This window comes from Balaenoptera acutorostrata, chromosome 5 (assembly GCF_949987535.1).
Source record: "Balaenoptera acutorostrata chromosome 5, mBalAcu1.1, whole genome shotgun sequence".
NCBI lineage: Eukaryota > Metazoa > Chordata > Mammalia > Artiodactyla > Balaenopteridae > Balaenoptera > Balaenoptera acutorostrata.
In genome coordinates this window covers 76,195,173-76,217,740 of record NC_080068.1, presented here as the reverse complement: position 1 = coordinate 76,217,740, position 22,568 = coordinate 76,195,173, and the positions used below count along the sequence as shown (strand labels likewise).

At 35.5% G+C, this 22,568-nt stretch overlaps 1 protein-coding gene across 7 annotated transcripts in view; it reads left to right on the top strand.

The window, feature by feature from the left end:
- Positions 1-22,568, top strand: part of GRXCR1 (glutaredoxin and cysteine rich domain containing 1) — a 336,269-nt gene that overhangs the window by 82,424 nt on the left and 231,277 nt on the right. For 4 of the 7 annotated variants that reach the window (XR_009008475.1, XR_009008468.1, XR_009008470.1 and 1 more), the window contains one exon: positions 20,602-20,756. The exons of 2 other annotated variants lie outside the window; for them this stretch is intronic. The gene's annotated coding sequence lies outside the window, so the exon portion shown is untranslated. Of the gene's footprint in view, positions 1-9,144; positions 9,238-20,601; positions 20,757-22,568 lie in introns of those variants that run through there. One more of the 7 variants, XR_009008473.1, reaches the window with a different exon arrangement.

Sequence of the window (22,568 nt, the reverse complement as noted above, 5' to 3'; positions counted from 1 at the left end):
CTACATCCATAGTTCCTAAATTACAAATTACACTTTAAAAAACTTTCTAGTTAGAGGAACTTATCCTGCATAAGAGACATTATATAAATTTGAATGTGGTTTGATTTGATCCTGAAAGATTTATTTAAGTACCAGGGTCAGGAGTTCAAATGTTAGCTAATCCAACTGCTCAGGTAATCCAGATTAAGACCCTTACAATGGACCAGTACCAAAAAGATGTCCAGGTTGGTTTCCGACTTGCAAAAGGGGTTAGATACATGGTTGTAGAGTAAGTTCCTAATTCTAGTAACTGAGTGACTGCTGAGCACGTGAAAGGGTCAGCAGGACTGATGAGTATTACTAACAGACTTTATTAAAAGAAAATGCAGTGTATAATTTTTTCACTTCAATTTGTATAAATATAGATTTTTATGCATATTTAATTTATATTTACCTTCTCCATGATATTTGGAATTTTTGACAACACATTTCTTTTGTAAATTCTCCTCTCCTTTGTTTCACATGACCCTATTTATTTTCCTTTTCTAGGCTCTTTTCTTTTGGAGCATCATCTTAAGTGTCAGTATTCCTTAGAATTCCATCCTTGATGCCCTGTCTCATTCTATATATTCTTTCCAGGGTAGCAATTTGACATCACACTTAAAAATAGAGAACTTCAAGTTAGAGAAATCTTGGCTATTAGCTCTGCCACTTTCTGCTTTGTCATCTTGGGCAACTTAATATCTTCAGTCTCAATTTCTTCATCTGTAAAAATGAACTACCCTCTCTTACCTTTCAGAATTGTTGAGATTTTGAAATGAGAAATTATGTAAAGCCCTTACGTTAGTGCTTGACTCATAGAAGATGATGAATAAATAGTACTTATGATTATCTATTTTGTCAATTTCAAATAATATGCTTATGATTCTAGATCTTCAACTAACGCTGCTCTATTGGACCCCAAATCTCTATATGTACAAACTATTTCAGTGGTTTTAGTGCCAATTTGTGGTCTCTTGTAAGTCAGTGATGAGGATTATGTTGGTAAAAGAGGAACTGAAAAAAAATAAGGACATTTTGGGACTTCCCTGGTGGTCCAGTGGTTAAGAATCCACCTTCCATCAGTGCAGGGGATGCGGTTCTATCCCTGGTCAGGAAACTAAGATCCCACATGCCACAAGGCAACTAAGCCCGCGCGCCACAACTACTGAGCCTGCGCACTCTGGAGCCTGTGTGCCACAACTAGAGAGAAGCCTGTGCGCTGCAACCAGAGAAGCCTGTGCACCGCAACTAGAGAAGCCCGTGTGCCACAACGAAGATCCCGCGTGCTGCAGCTAAGACCTGTCTCAGCCAAATAAATAAATTTAAAAGAAGGACTTTTCAGCGCAGTTTTAAAATGAAGTCAAGTTTACGTAATTTAATAAATTGCCTTTTATATTAAGATTCACTCAGTTTTTGGTGTTGAAATATCCTTTTATAAAAATGAAATATTGATGTCAGTGGATAGATTTTTTAAAAAACGTATCCTGACTTAGCAAAATGAAAAATTGGCAGTCTTAAATTGGTCCCTCATGTTTATTTGGACATTTTGCTGGTATGTGAAATCTGGAAGCTTAGGAACCTCTGATCTGTTGGACAGTTTTACTTGAATAAACCATAAGCTCCTCAGACTCAACACTGTGAAAAGTATATTTGTTGCTTCCTTCTTCCCCTAAACACAAAACTCATTTTTATTATATATCATAAAGTATGTCATACCTGTCCATCCCAGTCGGTTGTCAGAATATGTGAGTTATCCTCAAACCCTCCGTGGAGCTGTTACCCTTACATTCAATTGATAACCAAATCCTTTAGACTCTCTCTTGAAATTTCTTGATTTATACCCAATGCCACTGTTGTAATTTTTTGTTGGAATTATTTTCTTTCTACCTCCGGACTGTCTTCATTTTAATTCATTCTATCCTAAGCCGCCAGAATGATCTTTTACTTCCTTGCCTAAAATCCCCCAAGGTCTTCCTATCTCCTTTGGTGTTAAACTTTCATATAGACAAAAATTCCCTCCCTTCCCATCTGCTCCTTCTCCCTCACATGGATCCCTCACTGAGCCTGCCATAATTAGCTGCTTGCTTCTCTGTTGCCTTGCTATCTTTGCACATCCAGTTCCAACTGCTGGTGAATATCCTTCTCTCCTCATCTAGAAAGTTCCACTTAGTCCTTCAAGATTCAGTGCGAGTTTCTACCATCCTAAGCCTTCCCAACCACCCCCATCTGAGTCTTGCATCTCTTTTCTCTGTCCCCAAATCTTTGTTATAGCACTCTACCACAATGGGATGCAATTTGGGGGGTACATAACTAGGTTTTATTCCCATCTGTGAGAAACTGATGGTGGTAATCACGCCTTCCACCTCAGTACTTAATAGAAACCCTGATACGTTATAGGTGCTCAGCAACTACTAGCTGCATGACTATAAGCTTAACATCATCCAGTTAATGATTCTGATAGACCATCTTTCTGTTCCTAAGAACTCTGCAGATCAAAGTGTTAAGAGAAAAATGATAGAAGGCCATAGTCATTGTATTTCTATTATAAACTCCCTACTCAGGAAATCAAGACAGATGTATAAAAACTGTGTTTAATGTGTTGGCACTTTTTTTATACTATTTATTTTCATTATTGAATTAAAGTGTGTGGATGAGGTATGAGTGGGAGATGGGCAAAGGGAATAGGATGCATATTATTTAGCATGGCTACACATTCCTAGGCTCCAGCTCTGCTCTGCAACCAGGATTTGTTTGTAAATATGAAATGTGCCCTCTCCTTTTAGGTACTTAGGTATGTCTTCTATGCTGTGTGTAGTGATAACCAGAAGTATAAATTAAAAAAAAGATTATAAAGTAAGATCATCTCATCAAACAGCAGGGCATATCTGAGAAAATAAACTGCCTCACCCACTCGGAGAGGGCAGTTGAGCTTGATGAAATGCTTCTATTATTTAAGCCTGATCAAAAGCTTAACTTTTCTTATAATCTTGAGCATCATATATGTTCTTGATGGTATGAAAATGCTCTGATACTGTTTCAGTTAGGATGCGTAGGTCTGCAATTAATAAACACCCAACGATCATTTGAGACATCTTTCTTCTCATATTACAAAGAGTCTGGAGGAGGCAGGACATCTAGTTCATCAGTACAGTGATGTCATCAAAGACCCAATTTCTTTGACCCTTTCTGTTATTAAGTACATTTAATTTTTGTCCTCCTTTATTGCATCATGGTGGCAAGATGGCTGCTGAAGTTCTAAGCATCATTATGGCATACCATTATCCCAAATAAGAAGGAATCAAAAGGAGACATTAAAGTCATTATTGGCAAGACTAACCCATGATTCAGTCCTTGGGGCTGGGCACACTGTCAACCCAAACACAGTGGGCTTCTGTTAGCAAGAAAGAAGGGAGAAGATGGGTAGGCAACTAACATTGTTTGCTTCCTACTTCTTCCCTTTTAACTTTGTGAAATATGACAGTGTCACAAAGGCTTCACTTTGGGGTGTTATTTCTACTATGTCTGTAACCAGAGCAATCTTCTGTCTTCTCCTTTCTTTCCTCTTCCCTCCACAACTTATAACAAGTTGTACTATATATTTACTGCTATGTGTTAGGTTAAAAGACACGAACTTACCAATATTAACATATTTTTCCCATGAAAGTTGAGCGATTCCCCCAAATAATTTGGGATTAATGGAAAATGAATAACCATGGACAGTAAGTGAATAAAAGCTGCTTAAAGCCACCAGAGAATGTTTTTAAAAATGGGGGAAAAATGTAATTCACAATTTAAGCCAGTGAAAGATTCACACTGGACATTTTCATTTGGAAAAAAAGAAAAAATCACCTGTTAATCACATTTAATGACATTTCTAGAGATTGACAATAATGGACGAGGAAATGTCCATTTTTATTTCTTAAATTTGAGGACTCTATCCAGTCATGTACTGCAGAGAAAGACAATATATTACCTTGTGGCTTTCTTTAATAGTGTGTACTACCATTTACCTTATGCCTTCTCTCTGACCCAGTTGGAATTATCACAATGGCTGCACATATATTCAAAAAGACCTGGAACTCAGTGGAGAAGAATTAATCTTCCTACAGTAGAACACTTAAAATTAAAAAAAGATGAGTGGAAAAAGTCAGCACAGAGGGGAAAGACAAGTGTCTCAAACACCCAAACATGGAGCAGATCCAGCACTTTGCAGGGGCCATAGCCAGACTTCGTAACAGGAGAGGAAGTCATCTGGAAAATGGCATTTCTCACACACCAGCTGTAAGTCAATCTCCCGGGTAATAGTATCAAGTTAAACAACCTTTGCAAGTCTCTCATTTCTATGAATGTAATAAGATTCCAGCAACAGAATCATTCTTTTGTTCAGTGGTTTCCCACCTGCTGCTCACATCCTGCTAAAGTCATCTTCTTCTCGAAAGTCTTGCCCATCAAGTTTCATATGCTTAGTCCCAAATGTCTCTTTTGTGGAAGAATTAGATTAATATTATCAGAAGTCACCCTGATGTGCAGCCATAAGAAATAAAACTGAGTTGTGATCATTAAAATGTAGGTCATTTAACAGCTGGGAAGGATAGTGTGAGAGCTCTTTGAGGAAGTTAAGAAATGGGAGGAAAGAAAGAGAACTAAATAAAAATACAAAAGTGGCAAAAAAGCAGTGAAGATTTTCAGAAAATAAGGGAGTAAAAAGTAACTGTGTTACGCACAAGACAACAGCAAGGTGAGAAAAAAGAATTGTATTGGTTGGGAAAGTGTGGATTACAGTTCTGACTTCACTAATTATTCCTGCAATTTTGAACAAGACACTTAATTTTTACTTTTTAAAAATAGCTTTATTAAAACATCATTTACATTTCATACCATTCACTCATTTAAAGTATACAATTCAGTGCTTTATAGTATATTCACAGAATTATACAATTGTCACAGTCTAACTTGAGAACATTTCATTATCCCCAAAGAAACCTAATACCCATTAGCAGTCACTGTTTATTCACTCTGCCCCCAAACCTGGCAACCACTAAGCTGCTTTCTGTCTCTATAGATTTGCCTATTCTGGACATTTCATATAAATTTCACTTAATGTAATGTTTTCAAGGTTCATCCCTGGTAGAGCATGTATCAGTACTTCATTCCTTTTTATTGCCAAATAATATTCCATTATGTGGATATACCACATTTTATTCATCCATTTAGCAGTTGGTAGATATTTGAGCTTTTCCCTCTTTTTAGCTATTGTGGATAATGCTGCTATTAGCATTTATATAAAAGCTTTTGTAAACCACTTAATCTTTCTATGACCTTATCTGTAAAGCAAAACTAAGAGTTTATGCTTTATGTTTCCACATTTGAGGAACTCTTCATTTTAGGTTTCTAATTGATTTATGACATAGGTATTGAAGAATACAACATAGATGCAACATAGATGCAGCTGATATTCCTAGTAAAACAATTAGCAATAGCATATACTACTTCCCCCTTTCAGTTGATAAATAGATGAGAGTTCTTCAAATATTTGTTAATTAACAGACCATGTTACTGTCATGGAATGTTGCTAGTTACCATATTTCCTTTTCTCAGAACTAATGACAACATTTGATACACTGAGAAAGTTTTGCTAATTTGGTTAATTTATGAAAAAATTATATAGATATGAATACAAAGTTTATTGATTTCACATTGACCTGAAATAATCTTGGACATCATAGCTTACAAATGGATTCATTCCAATCATAACCATTTGCCATCTGTTTCCTTTCCTGAGAAGCAATAAAAGAATGTATTAATTTGTAATCAGAATGTGATGAGACACTACATCCATGAATATTAGAAACTATCAAGAGGATCCTTTTGGTATAGTACCAATTAATCAGTCATTGCTTTATGTCCCAGGAGAGTGAGCTATAGGACCTACATAAAGGCTCCTTTGCCCTCTGGTATCAGGTTGGATTTCGCCAATGGAAGTCACCAGAGATCGGAGAGCAGGAAAATGATGAGGGATATTCTTTCCTTTATTATCTTCCTCAGGCTGAGGGATTGCCACTGGATGTGTTCCTCCATCAAAGTCCACAGTTGGTGTCTACAGCTTTAGGTCTCAAAGGGTCATGGTAACCATTTGCTCCGTTATCAGACCTAGTGGAGCTACTGTTGCTGATCCCAGGGTCCCTTCACCATTTTTGCTTTCTCTTTCTTGATTCTGTCCATAATTTCATAAATGGATTGTTCATTAACTCACTTTTTTTTTTTTTTGAGTGTTTCTGGTACTTGCCAAGACCTTAAAGATAAACTTCCTTTCCTACTTCCTTAGCAACTACTCTCTCTTGAGAAAAATTGTTCAGAACTTGTAAATAACACCAAAAGGTGAACAGAATGTCCTTTTATTATCAATGGGGTCATTGTTTTACAGATCCATGCAAGGATTATCTAAGGGAATGTACTTTGTTCACCTCACAATTTATTATGACTTAGTGAAGTTACATGCATAGTTAACTTATGCATTTTGCCCTATAGTGATGTAAATAAGGTCTGTCCACATTTTCTCTTCTGTAAAAAGATAACTCCAAAGGCTTCAGTTTTTTGCTTTGCAGGATATTAATCATTTTGCACTTACTGAGCAATCTTATCCTTACATTTCCATATTAAATTACTTATAAATAAATCAGCTATTCAAATCACTTTAAGCTGGTCTTAATATCTTATGAGTTACCTCTTTGTTTAGTGAGTTGAAGGCCATCTTTGATACATGTTCATTTTATATTTGCATGAGAGTCCTGATTTTATCTTTTTGAAAATTCTACTTTAGCATCTCTTTGGACTATCTCTCCTGTATTATCCCCACATCTTCAATCTGCCCTTACCTATTGGTTTTTTCCTATGTTCATTTAAAGCATATTCAAATCTCTCCTTTCATTAAAAAACAAAACAAACCCTGGAAGTTTCCTCTGTTTGCATTTATACTTTACACTTCTTGAAACAGTTGCCTATGTACACACATATTTGTCATTTTTTCAACTCACTTCAACTTCTCTTTCTATTGACAGGATTTCTTCCTCCGATTCTAATGAAACTGCTCATATCAATGTAAATCAAGACCTCCTTATTCAGTCGAATAAACACTTTAAGTTCTGAAGTTATTCGAGTTCACCATAGCACTTGACAATGATGTCTCTTTTCTTGAAATATTCTTTTAGCTCCCATGGTATCCTGCATTCTTGATTTTCTTCTTTCTGGTTGTAATTCTAAATCTTTTGACTGTCTTTGAGTGGTTGTGCTTCAAGGGTTCTCAGCTGAACCTTTTTTTGTTTTTCTTCTTGTTCTTCATATACTCCGACATAATCTTGTTCTCTTTCATGACTTCAATTACCATTTAGTTCCATGGCACAAGCCTAGCTTTATCTCCCAAGCACCAGATCTGCATATCCAGCTTCTGTCGAACATCTCAGATGTCCCAGTACATCTCAGACTCCCTATAGTATCAAAAGAACAAAATGCTTTCACTCCCTCATTTGCTGCATGCTCTGTGCTTTCTACATTAGGGAGGAGTGCCACCGTGACATGGTTGCTCAAGGCAGAAACAGACAATTTTCTTAAATTCTTCTTCCTCACCTCTTGTATACAATTAAACTCTAAATTGAGACAATTCTACCTTTTAAACATTTCTCAAGTCTATTCTTATCTGTATCCTAACTCCTACTTTTTGGGTCAGGCCGCAATCATTCAACTGCCTCCAAATTAGCCTTCCTGCCTCTATATTTGCCTGTTCCATGCCATTTATATAAAATGCAAATCGAATCTCTCACTTTGAACCCTCAAATAGCTCCTGTTTTCTTTGGATAAGTCCAGTGTGTTTATCATGGTATATAAAACCCTTCATCCTCTGACCCTGACTTCTGCTGTAGCCTCATTTCTTGTATTCCATTCACCAACTCTTTGCTCTAGTCATAGTAGGTGGGGATAAAAGCCAAGCAGAACCCAAGCATTGAAGTACATCGAAATAGGCTTGCTCTGTGTTCTCTGCAGAATAAATAAAAATTTGCAAATTTTGGTCGATGATTTATTTGTGCTTATATAATAATAGTTTTGTGGGAGAGATAGTCTTTTGTAGGCCACTTGCTGTCCTTTATGTCTTGCTGAGTGTGCTAAGATTGTAAGGCCCTAACTGCTGTTTACTGGGGCCATTTTTCAGGGCTGTTTATGCAGTTGGTAATCTTGAGAAATGAGGTGATATCTCCTTCTACACCCACACAAAGAGTAAGCTAGTTCACTCCTTTCTATAAAAGTGGTGGATTCCCCAATCTCAGCGTTTCTCAGGTGGGATGCGCATACTCTGCATGTATGGCATCCATCTGGCCCCCTCCCCATCTCCTTGTGAGATCTGGGGGCAAGAAGAACCATTGTAAATATACTGATGCTCCAGCTGTTTGCTGTGCCATGAGGAACAAAACCCGTTTTCTCTGACTCAGGAGTTTTGTCTCTTCTACCAGCATCCAGGAAAGAACAACGGACTAATTTATTAGTTTGTAAATCAAATCAAATCTTAGACCTGACCGTTTTATGTTTTAAAGTAGTTCTTTTACTTCCAAGTAATTTTAAGAAATGTTGATAAAAATGCTGCTTTTTTTCTGAATAAGAAAATAAAATAATGAATGGTCCAGGTCAATATTGGCATCTGGCAGCAGTACTTGAAGGCAGTTTTAGATGGGATTCTCAATAGTGATAGGTCAGCATTTGGTATCAACTTCTATATGATCATGGGACCTAAGGCAATGTTAGGAATGTGAAGTCATGTTATTCTCAGGGGCATCTGAAGGATATTAAGTGATTCATTATTTGTTTTCTTTTAAAAATGTTAGCACTTAAAAAAAAAAAAAAGCACAACATGAGAGTTGTGAGTTAAGTTTTCTTTGGGGTCAAATGAGGACTATAGCCCAGAGACAGCCATTCAGATAGCTCCGAGGAACTGCTCCGAAGAGGTGGGGGGAAGGTCAGTATATACGTGATTTTAGTGAAGGTGGATACATGCAGTCAAGCACACATTTTGGCAGAAGGTTGCTGCTAGTCATGAGGAGCCAGATGTCTCCATTAATGATTTTAGTGCTTTTCTAGGTATGAGAAGATGCAAGAAATTGGGCTCATAAAATCTTCTCCTGAAAACATCTATCTGATGGCCTGTTCTGCCAGTTTTTCCCAGAGCACGGAGAGCCTCATTCCTGATCTTCACGTTGAACTCCTTTCAGGGTATGTTGAAGGTCAGCGACTACAGTGGCTAGTGACTTCATGCTTGTAGAACCAGATGGCGAGTGACAGTTTTTAGTTGGAAGCACCTCTAACATATTAGCACAAGCACAGGAACGTGGATCATCCAATCCTGGTTAGAGTACTTGAACGAATGGACGGACACTGACCTGAATGAGAAAGTCCCAAATCAAACTCATTCTTCCATTAATTTATTCTGAGAACAGCAAGCACCTACTAATTTCCAGGTACTATTCTGGAAAGTATGGATATAGAAATAAGTGACAAGATCCTTGAATCCTTATAGAGATTACAGCTAATGGGAGAGACTGACATGCAAACATTTCTAATATAACGTAATAAGAATTTTGTTAATAATAATCATATAGCCATAGTAAAGTGCCAGTGTGCATGCGTGCACGTGCCCCAAACACAAAATACCTTTATTCCACCACCCAGAAAAGAGCACTACTGTTAATAGCTTGGTAAATTTGGTAGATATCCTTATAGTCTAATATTTTACACCCCCTGAGAATACATGAATGCTATATATATATATATATATACTCTCTATATGTAATTATTAAAATACATGATAAATGCTGTTTATACTGTGCTATGAATTTATGAAACTTTATCTCCCAGAAGCCTTTATCTATGATAGTTTATATATATAACTATATATACTAATATATATACTAGTTTATATATACTAGTTTATATCTATATATACTTATTTATGTAGCTTATAAACTAGTATACTCATTTATTTATATATATATATAAATCATCAGATATATCAGTTTATATAGTTTACTGTATATAAACTAATATTTATTATATATTATATATTTTTATATATAGTAATATATTAGTTTATATATATAAAGACTAGTTTATATATACTAATCATCATATATGTATTAGTATATATATACTTATTTATATAGTTTATATATACAAATATATATACTAATCATCATATGTATACTAGTTTATATATATGCTAATATATATAGTTTATATATATAAAAATATATATATATATGTGTGTGTGTGTATATATATGCTAATCATCAGGGATTCTAAATTTGAATTATATTTATTGTCCAGAGAGCCTGGAAAGAGTGCATAATTTGCCTAACAAACCTGTGTTTTCCTGAGTCTTCGTAAGAGAAAATGAGGATATTCATCTTAAGTTGTATTCACTGAGTATACACAGGGGCAAATATTTCTGTTGTGAGACTTAGATGACAAATTAAATTTATGAAGAGTCAAGTTTGCTTGCAGCAAACAGCTTAGTGTTTTACATTTTAAACTGTAAGGACCTGGCAGAATTGGAAAATTTTCATGTGTTGTGCTTGCATTTTGGAATTTCAAGGGCCTGCTCTGCATTCGATTATGATATCCACCTCATGTAAATTGGAATGTATCTTTGAATGAATGAGTATAATAGCAAGACTAAATATATTTACCCCTGAACAAAATTTCATGTATAGGAAAATCTTTCTTCTGCTTGCTGCCAGATCACTGGAATATGACTGCCAAGGGAAAAATAGCTGTTGTCCTCTTCATTAAAGTGTGACCCCAGGCAAAATAAATAGAACTCTTAAAAATGTGACTGTGGTGAACATGGTGGTTTACCACGCCATCCCCATACACAAGCCCTTCTCCCTAGGGAACGTGGTACTGGCCTATGAGATGTAAGCACAAGCGGGCTGAGCGAGGTGTCCCAGCTGCCATGGCTTCTCTGATAAGGAGGGACAGGCACGCGGGAAGGCCCCTTTGGTCTTGTTCTTTATTATTTTTCTCCAGTCGCACTCTTCTTTCCTTGACATCAGGCCTGCTGGTTCAGGAGCTATCTAGAGACCTGGAGGCCACAATGGTGAGAGGAAGGTCTTTTATTGTGGCCAGGGCCCTGGAACAAAGAGAAAAAAGTTCCTGAATCCTCAATAACGTCATTGAGCAGTCAGTGAACACCAGCTACTGCCTTGCCCTGAACTTCTTGTTCTGTGAGGAAAAAAAGAAACTGTTTAAGCTACTCTTAATCGTGGTTTCTTTACTTGCAGCTAAACTTGTTTATAACTGATAGAGTAGGAAATATGTATTTCTCTCCCCAAATGAATATTAAATTTTTATTGCAGTCTTTAAATTATGGGAAACTTCCAGCTCATAGCTTATTGTCCTTTGACTCTTTAGGAAAATTCAAAATTTGACATCACTGTTTAATCCTATTGGGGGAACACCATAGCCCAACTTTAACAGCCTATAGCAGTAATTGTTTAAAAAGCTTTTAAGAGGGAACACTTCTCTCTTTCAATTCTTGCTGCTTTCTATCTATGTTTCTATCTTTCTTTTTCCTCCATTTTCCCTCTGCCTCCACCTTCTTGATCTCTGTTGCTTTCATCTCTATTTCCACCTATAACCCTTTCATTGTACTCCTAACCTAGACAAAGATTATACTTTTATTAACTGAATATATTTTTTCTGTTTCCTATTATAATTAAAAATGGATGAGTAAAATATTTAAATTTATAGATTTATAATGTTGCCTTATTCCAAAAAGGATTTGTATTGCCATGGTTTTGTAAATTTCTTAAAAAAAAAAAAAAACAGCTACTTTCCTAATATCTTAGGTTGCCTCTGTGAACTTTAATTTTTTTGAGTTAATTATTCTTGAAAGAAAAGTAAATTGTCATCCCTTTTCTGAGAATGATGACTAAGATCATTATAATTTACTTTCATGAAGCAGAAGCAAAAACAGAAACGGATAAAAGTCTATTTCTTAAAATGTAGAGGAAACTTACCTGGACCTTGTGATTACAAGGATCCAATGCCATCTTTAACTTGTTTGTCATTAGTTCATTCATTCAACAGATGTTTATTGAGAGACTGCTGTGTGCAAAGAACTGTGGTCTCCTCTATTGCCCCCGCCCCCGCAAAGAGATAAGTGGGTAATTAAGATATAATTAACTTTTATCATCCATATCAGGATCACCAGTCCTAGAAACAAAATATATTTATCTCATGCCTGCTGAGATAAAATATATTTATCTCATGTTCTCTCCAGAACCAAAGAGAGAATGAAGAGAGAGAGCCAAAGGGTTAGAGGCATAGTTTTCTTCCCAGGTCTTAGAGGTGTTGGTGTCATTTTGCTCAGTGACTTATTGAAAATATAAAATCCTTATGATTAGTTAAGGTTATCTTAGTCAGTTTCCTTGTTTTTGCAATGCAAACCCCTAGGAAATCTGCAAAAACTGTGAGAAAGCTCTGAGTTGTTTAGGATCATGGAAAACTCTATTTGGAAGAAGTACGTGGTAGCACACAAGAGAACAGAGGGCACAGTCTCTGAGGTCTTAAGAAAAGAGGTGATGAGGAAGTGTGTCTGTGGTCAAGATTTCCTCTGTGCAGGAGGCCTTTGCCTCCGCTCTACCACTTTGCATAATCTCCTTATTCAAGGCTTCTAAAGCGGTATTAACGAAGACAACATATTGAGTGTTTGGGTTCCTAAGATCATTTTTTAATTTTATACACCATTGGTCAGGTAGTTCTAGAGTTTAATATTAAGTTCTCTGTTTCAAAATTTAAAAGATACAGAGAAACCCTAGAAAGAGTTCAAAGGAATGAATCAAAGAGAAATATAGGACTTGTGAATAAAGATTTAAGAAGAAAGGCTCTAGAAAGGAAACATCATCTATTATTGGCAATGAAAAAGAGATGAAAATTTATTTCATCAAAATGAAAGAATGGCTGCTTTTCATGGGTGCTGAACATAGAATAATTACAAATATACTTTAATAACTGAGAAGCTTAATATTAAAAGAATGGATTACCAAGAAAAGGCTTACCATTTCTTGGCAATTTTATGCCTTTTGGTATGAAGCCAAAATAATTGGCCAAATTGATTTTAATTGTTAAAAAAAAAGGTAATTCAGTGTTAATTGATATACCCTGGTGAAATTTATAAAAGGACAGGGAGAGAAAAACATCTAACATACAAAATAAAATTGCACATACATGAACAATGTACAATCTTATGTAAAAAATTTACATGTAATGGACAATTTCACACAGAAAATTACTTAGCAATACTGAATCAAGTAGAAATAAAAGAAAATCATAGTAGACCTGTAACCTCTAAAGAAACTAGATCAGTGTTTAAAAATCTATCCCCCTTCTATATAAAAAGCCAAAATGAAAACCCAAACTGAACAAACAACAGATCTAGATCAATTAAAAGGCAACTTATGACACATCATCAAGAAACAATTAATTCCAAAACCATATAATCCTTCCAGAAAATGGAACAAAATAAAACAAGTGACATCTTACAAATAATTTAATGAGGCTAAATTATCATGATGCCAAAATCAAATAAGGATTTTATTGATAATGGATGATTAAAAGTCATTCTTCCTTGTGAAAATAGATGCAAAATTCCTGAACAAAATATTAGCAAACCAAATCTCACAATGTGTTGAAAAAGTACATCATGAATGAATTGGCTTTTCCAAAGAATTCAAGGAAGGTTAATGTTTAAAAATACATTGCAAAGCATGATACAACCATTCATTTAGATTGTTATTTTTTTATTTTTATTTTTTATTGAAGTATAGTTGCATTACAATATTGTGTTAGTTTCAGGTATACAGCACAGTGATTCGTGGGGGTTTTTTGAAGATTATCGTCTATTTTAGATAATTACAAAATATTGGGTATAATTCCCTGTGCTATAGGGAATTGTTGCTTCTCTATTTTAAGTATAGTAGTTTTTATCTGTTAATCCTGTACTCTAATTTGTCTCTCCGCCTTCCCTTTCACCTTTGGTAATCATAAGTTTGTTTTCTGTCTGTGAGTCTTTTTTCTGTTTTGTATACAGAATGAATGGATGTTGAATTTTGTCAAATGCTTTTTCTGCATCTACTGAGATGATTATGTGGTTTTTATCTTTCCTTGTGTTGATGTGTTGTATCACACTGATTGATTTGTGTATGTTAAATCATCCTTATGACCCTGGAATGAATCCAACTTGATCATGGTGTATGATCCTCTTTATATATTGTTGGATTTGGTTTGCTAATATTTTGTTGAGGATTTTTGCCTATTTAGACAATTATTATCAAAATTATTACCTTCCTGCTAATTTGAGAGCCCAGAGAGGGCAAAATTTTGTCTATTTTGTCCACTGTTTTATTCCCAGTTCCAGGCATAAGGGCTTTTGGTAGGCACTCAGTGAAATTTTTTTTCCTATTAAATTAAATTACATGTAGTTGGATATAATAAAAATTTAGTTTCAAAGGTATTTATAGAAATCAAAATGTGTTAGATGTCTTAATTCAAAGTAGAAAAGAATATTCGTTAATATTTTGAAAGGTAGAGGTAATGTCCTAAGGAATTCTTTTCAGTTCTTTTGGAGTCAAGATGGCCAAAAATATGTATCCAGTCCTCCACTCCCGGCTAATATTGGACTCTGAGCCACAGATTCTTTCTCAGAATCCTCAACACGGTCCTGGAGTTACTCAGTATCAGATAATTGGAATTGGTGCATGCAACACAACCTATTTGGTATTTCTGTTTTGTCTCAGGAAAAAAAAAATCACATTTTGTACTCTATCAAAACATTTAATTATGTATTGACTGATGATACTAGCATAGAAACAACCTTAGGAAAGCCTACCTTTTAATATAGATTCAATCTCTTCGCTTTGCTCTCCCATTGTAATTACTATAGGACCTTAAGGCAATGGTTTGGGACAAATTATTTATCATTTCAGATTCAGCAAAAATTACTTTTGGTTTTTAAACTGTAAAAATCTGAATGATTTGGTGAAAACTTGGATTCTAATTGCAGCTTTGCTTTGGCAAAGCTAAACCTAGATTATAAATATTAATGTGTCTAGATGATATATCTCAAGTTATTGTCCAACACTTTTAAATAAATTCCAGCTAGAAAAAGAAACACATTTCTCAATTACCTTTTTTTTTTTTATTGGAGTAAAATTGCTTTACAATGTTGTGTTGGTTTCTGCTGTACAATGAAGTGAATCAGCTATATGTATACCTATATCCCCTCCCTCTTGGACCTCCCTCCCACCTTCCCCCATCCCACCCGTCTAGATACAATAGAATATTCTCAATTACTTTTGAAAAGCCATATGTTAAGTGGCCAGGAGGTTCAAGGTAGTTCTAATAAATCATATAATAGAGGCAGTCTTAAATTGTAGAGAATTATCTTGCATAATTAATTTGAGGTTCAGAGGCAAGATAATCAGTATCATTTTCTCTAACAATCAGACATCTTTAATTGAGTATTGCTTCTCTATCCTTACGGGACCTTTTTCCAATTTGAGCATGAAGTTGAAAGTGTCAGTTTCAATCAGTCTTGCACAAGAGGGTACCATTTGCCCACATAAGTATCATCAAAGAGATCTGAAGATGCTTTTTCTGTGAGGTCTTAGATATTGAACTTCCATGATGAATTATGTCTTTCAGCATGCATCAGAATCTGTTTCTCTCCATGTGAAAACTGAAATTTTTTCCAATTTTAATTTGCCTTATTGTTTACAGATATAGTGCTTTTCTTATTTTAATTAAAATAATGAACAACTAAAGATTTTCGTTTTTTTGTCTCATGTATGGGTGGATAAAGTATATATCTTGGCATTTGTTAAGTAGTTGATTTAAAATTTTTGTCTCATAATTAAAAGAAAAGTAATTACAACTTACTAAAGACAATGACAGCTTTAGAAATACACTGCTCTATAAAAATTAGAAAAATTATGAAACTTCCTGGAAATAATTAGAAATATTGGGCTGAAATGGCGTTTGAGTACATAAACTCATAGCAGAATAAAAATATTGCAAATCACTCAAAATGTTAGCACTGTCTTTTAGACAGTTTTTATTGACAGAGTTTAAAAAAATCAAGTGATTATATAAATTTTAATAAAAATGGTAAAGATTATTTAGTTCATCACATTATAAAAGTAAGGAGGTTTAATTACAGTTTTGTGAGGAGTTAAAATTTCAAGTAGGGATATCATAGAGAAATGGTAAAACTCAACTAAAAATATCAATGCTTCTAGGAGGAGCTAATTCTATGCCTTGGGGAAGAGAGTTTTCAAGATTAGGCTAGAAATTTTTGTTGCCAGCAGGCAAGTGTGCTTTGAAATGTTCTGATATGGTGTTGACAGGACTCAGAAGCTAGCTTTAAAAGAGTTCTCACTGGCTAATTTGTGACAATTTGAGCATTAAAAAAAGGTAATAAAAATCGCAATTGATTAAAACAGCAGAGCCTAGAAGAAGCCATTATTCATAATTATGCTTAAAAGAAAATGGGACTTTATTTTCTCTTCATATAAATGGTTCTACATTCAGGTTAATTTTTGAGAGGAAAATTTCCTCATAATAATATATACATAATATATATATAATATATAACATAATAATAATAAAATATTGATGTATGTTTGTAGATATTATTTTTAAGGTGGGTTAGGTCATATCTGTACACAAATAATAATATGGCCACCACCATTGTTATTGGTATTTTGTGGAATCTGCTTTGTTCACTCTTCTTGTATGCTTTTCTGACCTCCCTTTATGGCTAATTTGTCCTCTTCTAGAAGTATATTTTAAGTGCTTTTATTTAGAATCTATTAAATAGAAGAAACAGTTTGTTTTCATCTAATGATTTACATGTTTTGCCCTCATTATCGGATGATAATTTTGTTGGACATACAATTCTAGATTGATTTTCGAATGTATTTTTTGAATACATTTTCTCAGAATTTTCTGTCTTCCATTGTAACTGCTGATTTGTTTTCAATCAAATTGTCGTACTTTAAAGATACTCTTTCATCTGTGGATGCTTTTTCTCTCTATTTTTGTTATTTTTATGAGAACAGTGGCTTTGTGTTTTTTTGTTTACTCTCATATCATCAAAGCCCAGAATAATGTCTCACAGTAGTTGCTCAATAAATACTTCTTAAATGAATATTGTAAAGGTTTTCACCGTTTTAATATGACTTTGCCATAGAGTTCTTGTATGAGTCTAAAGAGCTTAGTATGGCACTGAGCACATAATAACTACTCAATAAATGATAGCTTCTGTGTTTATTGAGAGAAAGGGATTGTTAATCTCTGTAATAGGAGGAGAAGGAGCTATCTGTAAGTATATGTATCATAAGCTTACATTCTAGAAAGTAGGCCAAACAAAAGAACAACACACACGCACACATACACACACTGTATCTTCTCATCATATTTCCAAGTTTGAATACAAACATTGATTTTGTTTCTTATTTTTTTCCCTTTGGCAGCCACAAAAAAAGTTTGAAGTAGCAAAATTTACAACAAAAACGTACAAAAAAAGTTACCTCTCCAGTTCTATTTAATGGTGCTACAAATATAAAACCAGAATTGCTTGCTTAAGAATAGAATATCATCTTTGCAAACTGAAGAGAAATGTATTCTGTAGAAAGGCCATTTTGATGAAAGTTTGTTCATGCAGTAACAAATATTAGACCAACTTTTGAAATAAATTGTAAATGAAAATATTAAAAGTAGCAACTCTTAGGGTAAAGGTGATATTCTTGGGCCATGTCGTTATTGATATTTCTTCTTTCAATGTTTTCATAGAAGGCTCCTGTTCCATTATACCAAGACATCTAAACTTCTCTCTAAAGATCTTCAAAGAAGTGAATAGAAATTTCTCTAATGGTGTTCCAGATCCATCAGATAATTCCATTTGAGATTTCTGAGGAGATTCTATGCCAGTATTTTTCATTCTTCTAATTTTTTAGGATACGGTTTTTTAAAACTTCTAATTGGATGGAATTTATTACATTAGACCATGTCATTTATAATATTTATATGATTCCAAACAGTCACATATTCAACAAAAATAGTCATCACATTAATTATGTGACCAATTTGTCTTTATTTACTTTGCTAAAACTTAAATTTATAAAACCTGCATGCTGATAGCATCTTACATTTGATGAAATTCAGTGTTCTGTGGTTTCCACTTGTGCACATTCAACAAGATTGGGTTATCAGCATTACTAGAAGGACCTTACTGTGTTTTATATGATGATCCTCCAGCTTGGAACTTCACAGTAAGTGAGGTATTGATTTGAGCTCAATACCTGCTGAACATAGTTCCTCAAAGTGCTAAAAAAAAGTACCTGCCAAATGAAAGAATCTTTCAACCCTGGAGTGGGGAGAATGATTTTTAATTAATGTGAGTGCTTTTTGCATGTTGCATGGAATTTTGAAAATATCATTTATCCTAAATACACAATCCAATGTGATTTATTTGTTTTGCATGTGGAAATGTCACCTGCCATATCAGTAAACAAAGGATATTGCAGTCATCAAGCCATCAGCCACTGTAGCCACCCACGACTGTGCACCTTGAGGGGATTCAGGATGGAGAAAAACAGGATACTTGCCTTTGATATCAAGGCCAGATATATCATATCAAAGGATTGATTTCAGTGAGGCCAGACTCTTGCATCTTCCTATATATAGAAAAGCGCTAAATTCATTAACTTGAGATGTCTGGTTTTCTTTAACAGTAATCTTCTGATGTTCCGACTACCTGGTTTTTGTTGCAGAAACTCCTGTATATATCCTGGCTCCTCTCATACTTCTTAGGAGCAGTCCCTCAGAGCAGCTGAGAGGCTGTTTTCCAGGCTCATGTCCTCAGCAAGTCCACCGAATAAAACATGATTCTCAACTTGCGGGTTGTGCATTTTTTTCAGTCGACGTGCATTTTTTCTCTTTCATGGAAAACTGGCCATACGTTGGGGTGAGTGGTAACAGGTCCAGACACATGCAGGAACCCATTGCTCTGGTTCCCTCCACTCCTCTGGTTCCCTCCACTCCTCTGACATGCAACACATACCCATTCCTGCAAGCCCTTCTTCAGAAAATTGTGAATCTAAGGGCCCATGTCAATTTGTTGTGTCTCTTTTTCATCTAGTACAAACAAAAAAGTGTTGACAGAGTGGAAGAAAGTTCCTTTCCCAAGGAGCTCAGTGAATATATTCCTTTGGAATTAGAGAGGAAATTAAACTGTGGCTGAACCTTTTTCCTCTTTTCTTTCCAAAAGCTTCCTGCTGTTTGATGTCCAGGATGATTGCTTAGGCTACGCAAGGGGCCACTGGAATAATAAGCTTGCTTACTTAGCAGAGCCTGGATATTTCTTAAATTTGAAACAAAGCTGAGAAAGATAAATTTTGTCTTTGTAGTCTGTGTTTACAGTTTGTACGTGGTGAGACTCGTCTGTAATACATTGCATCTAAGCAGTGAGGTAGTTGGCTTCTATACCAATTGAAAGAAGAATGTTTAAGTCTGCCAGATGCTGTTTTCATTAAATTATTATGATACTTCTATTTATACAAAGTTAGGTGAAAATGATCTCATAGGTTCTTATCAGCTCTACAGTTCAATTTCTCAAATGACTCAATGATTCCCCTTAAATCCATGGCACTTAAGATAATTTCTGAATTATCACATAAGAAATAATTTTCACATTTGTTTTTAGAAGGCAGAAATTACCATATGAACTAATGGGTGGATCATAGATTAATACAGCTGCAGGTTGGATAAGAGAAGCACTGTACATTTTAATACTTAATGTGACTCTTTAAGAGACAGTATAATTTATTGGTTTAGTGTGTGTGCTTTGGATTTTGGGCTGCCCTGGGTTGAGATCCTGGCTTGGTATATCAGTTAGCTAAGGTTTTTTTTGATTGCAAAGAAACAAACGTTGGTCAGCTTAGGCAAAAAAGGAAATTTATTGGCAAACTGAAAGATTGGAGAACGACATCTTGAAATAGGAAGAAGTCAATGGTTTTGGGTGGAGCAAGGAAACAAGAACTAAAGGAAATTTCTCAAGACAGGAACAATCAGATCAGAATACTGCTTCTAAATTAATGGGACCTCACCATTTTTTAAAGCCTTGCACTGATTCTTCAAGGGTAGAAGTCCCAGGAAAGAGTGTTTGGCTAAATTTTATCCCCCTTCCAGTTCCAGTCTAGTGGAAAGAAGGATCTGGGCCTTCAACTTTTATAATGGAAATCAACTATTTTACTACTTATTAAGACAATTGCTTATGAGCTATGATGCTATTACATTATTATTTTGTATTTTCTACAGTTCTCTCACATACATTTGCTTCCTTAAATTCTCACAATATGCTGTTAGGTAACTAGTAGATTTTATAATCCTTGTTTTATGGATAAGAACCCTGAACTTAGGGACATTGACTAAAGCCTAAAGCCTGATGTTCTTCCAAACCGCGTGTGTTTCGTTCTACAGAGCGCATCCCGTTACCACACTATCATCGGTTTGGGACAAAAGACGAGAGTGAAAACACTGAGACAGAATGTTCTTTCTGAGAAATAGTCGGATCTCGATGAAATTCGGAGCAGACTCCTTAGCAAGAGGATTGTTTGTTCGCTGCTTGGCTGCAGGTTGGTCGGGCTACCGTGTGTTTCCTAGAAGTCGATGTTCTGAGAGTGAAACCCTGATAACATACTCACAGGATGGGATCCACATTGCAGTTCAACCCTGTGATCTTGTGATTTCATTGCAAAGATACCCAAGCCTGTAAAACTGAGTTTTGAAAGTTTAGCTTTGATACTGTTAACCTGTTAAAATGTGACAGTACAGAAAAGCAACGTGTCACGCACCACAGAATTTTCCAAAGCAGTTCTTAGCTGCATGTGGGGGGCAAAGCTGCATTTGTCTTCCTTTCAGCTTGACACCTGGGCACCTTCACTTAGGAGTGGGCTAGTGTGTTTGATAACAGGCTCAGTTTTTGTCTCTGCAAGGTGACAGCTCTGCTGGGATAAATGCTTACTTAGTCTAGGAGGCTGTGTTTTGGAAACCATGAGGAAGCTAGCATTGTCTGGGGTCCATCTTCCTTTACTGCTCTCTCTGCAACAAGAAAGCAGAAGTATGTTGGTAGTAAACAAAGTCAGCATTCTCCCACTTCACTAAGAAAACTAGCAAGAAAGGGATCAGAAAAGGGAGAACATATTTAATTTCTTTTGGGACCTACCGACTGGGTCCTCATTTCTTTTACGTTACTTTCTTAAAGCGCTTGACATGAGATCCTGAGAACAGCCCATGTTGCATGTGTTCTGCTAAAACCTCAAGGCTGCCTGGTGTTCAGCATCCTTTTCAGGACTCACCCTTTGCTGCTGCTTATTTGAGTTCTTACAGTTACGGGCTGTACCTCCTACGAGACTGTGAACTCCGTGAGAATTAGAGACTATTTCTCATCCATATTTTGCATCCTTTAGTGCCTCTCAAAGTGCAATCTGTGGACCAGCAGAATTGGCATCGCCTGGGAGCTTGTTAGACTCTCCTATTTTGCTCCTGACTTACTGAGTCGGAACCTTTGTTTTAACAAGATCCCAGGTGCTTCCTATGCACATTAAAAATTGAGCAATGCTGCTCTGTAGCACTTTTCGTACAATATATGTTAAATAATAATAAAGATAATGAAGCATAATAAAGCATGTGAGGCAGGTAATTATATATCACTGATAGAACACCCTCCACTGCCATTTTTTTGCTTTCCACCTCTTTAACATTCTCGAGTCACCCCAGAATCCTAGAAGCGATGGAAACTTGATCCTTCTGAATACAGATGAAGTTGGTAGTTTCAGAATCTACTTGCCCAACTCAAAAAAAAAAAAAAAAAAAGAATTAAAATAAGTGATCATGCAGTGAGGAGGGATGAAGGAAGAAAGGCAGTGCACAGCAAGCTTAGTTCTTTTGTGCTTCACTCAAAGACTGCTTGCTGCCTACACATGGTTGTCACCATGAGCTCCAAGGAGCAGTAGGGATCCTAAGGCTCTGTCTCAGTTTCCCTCATCACTCCATCCATCCTCAGCTAGCTCACTCACTTTTATCTGTTTCATTTATCGATTTTTATGCTCATGCTTTATTTGGAGGAAAAAAAAAATCACAACTTAAAATATGCACCAAAAAATAAGCACAAAATGATCCCCACCCCAACTCAAAAAGCCAAGTTAAAAACCACTTTGCTAAGCCATGCATTATAATATTGTATTATCAAGGAGTGGGTTAATAGTTACGAATGTGCTCCATGCTCAGTATACTAATTGGCATTTAAAATTTTTTAATTAAAAGATAAGGAGGGAATTTAACCAAGTTCACCAGTGATTATTTGCCTTCCCTGCTCTTCAAGTTTCTTATGTTGGAAGCTGGCTATTTTGTTTACCCACAGGATTCATTCTGGGGGTAATTATGCT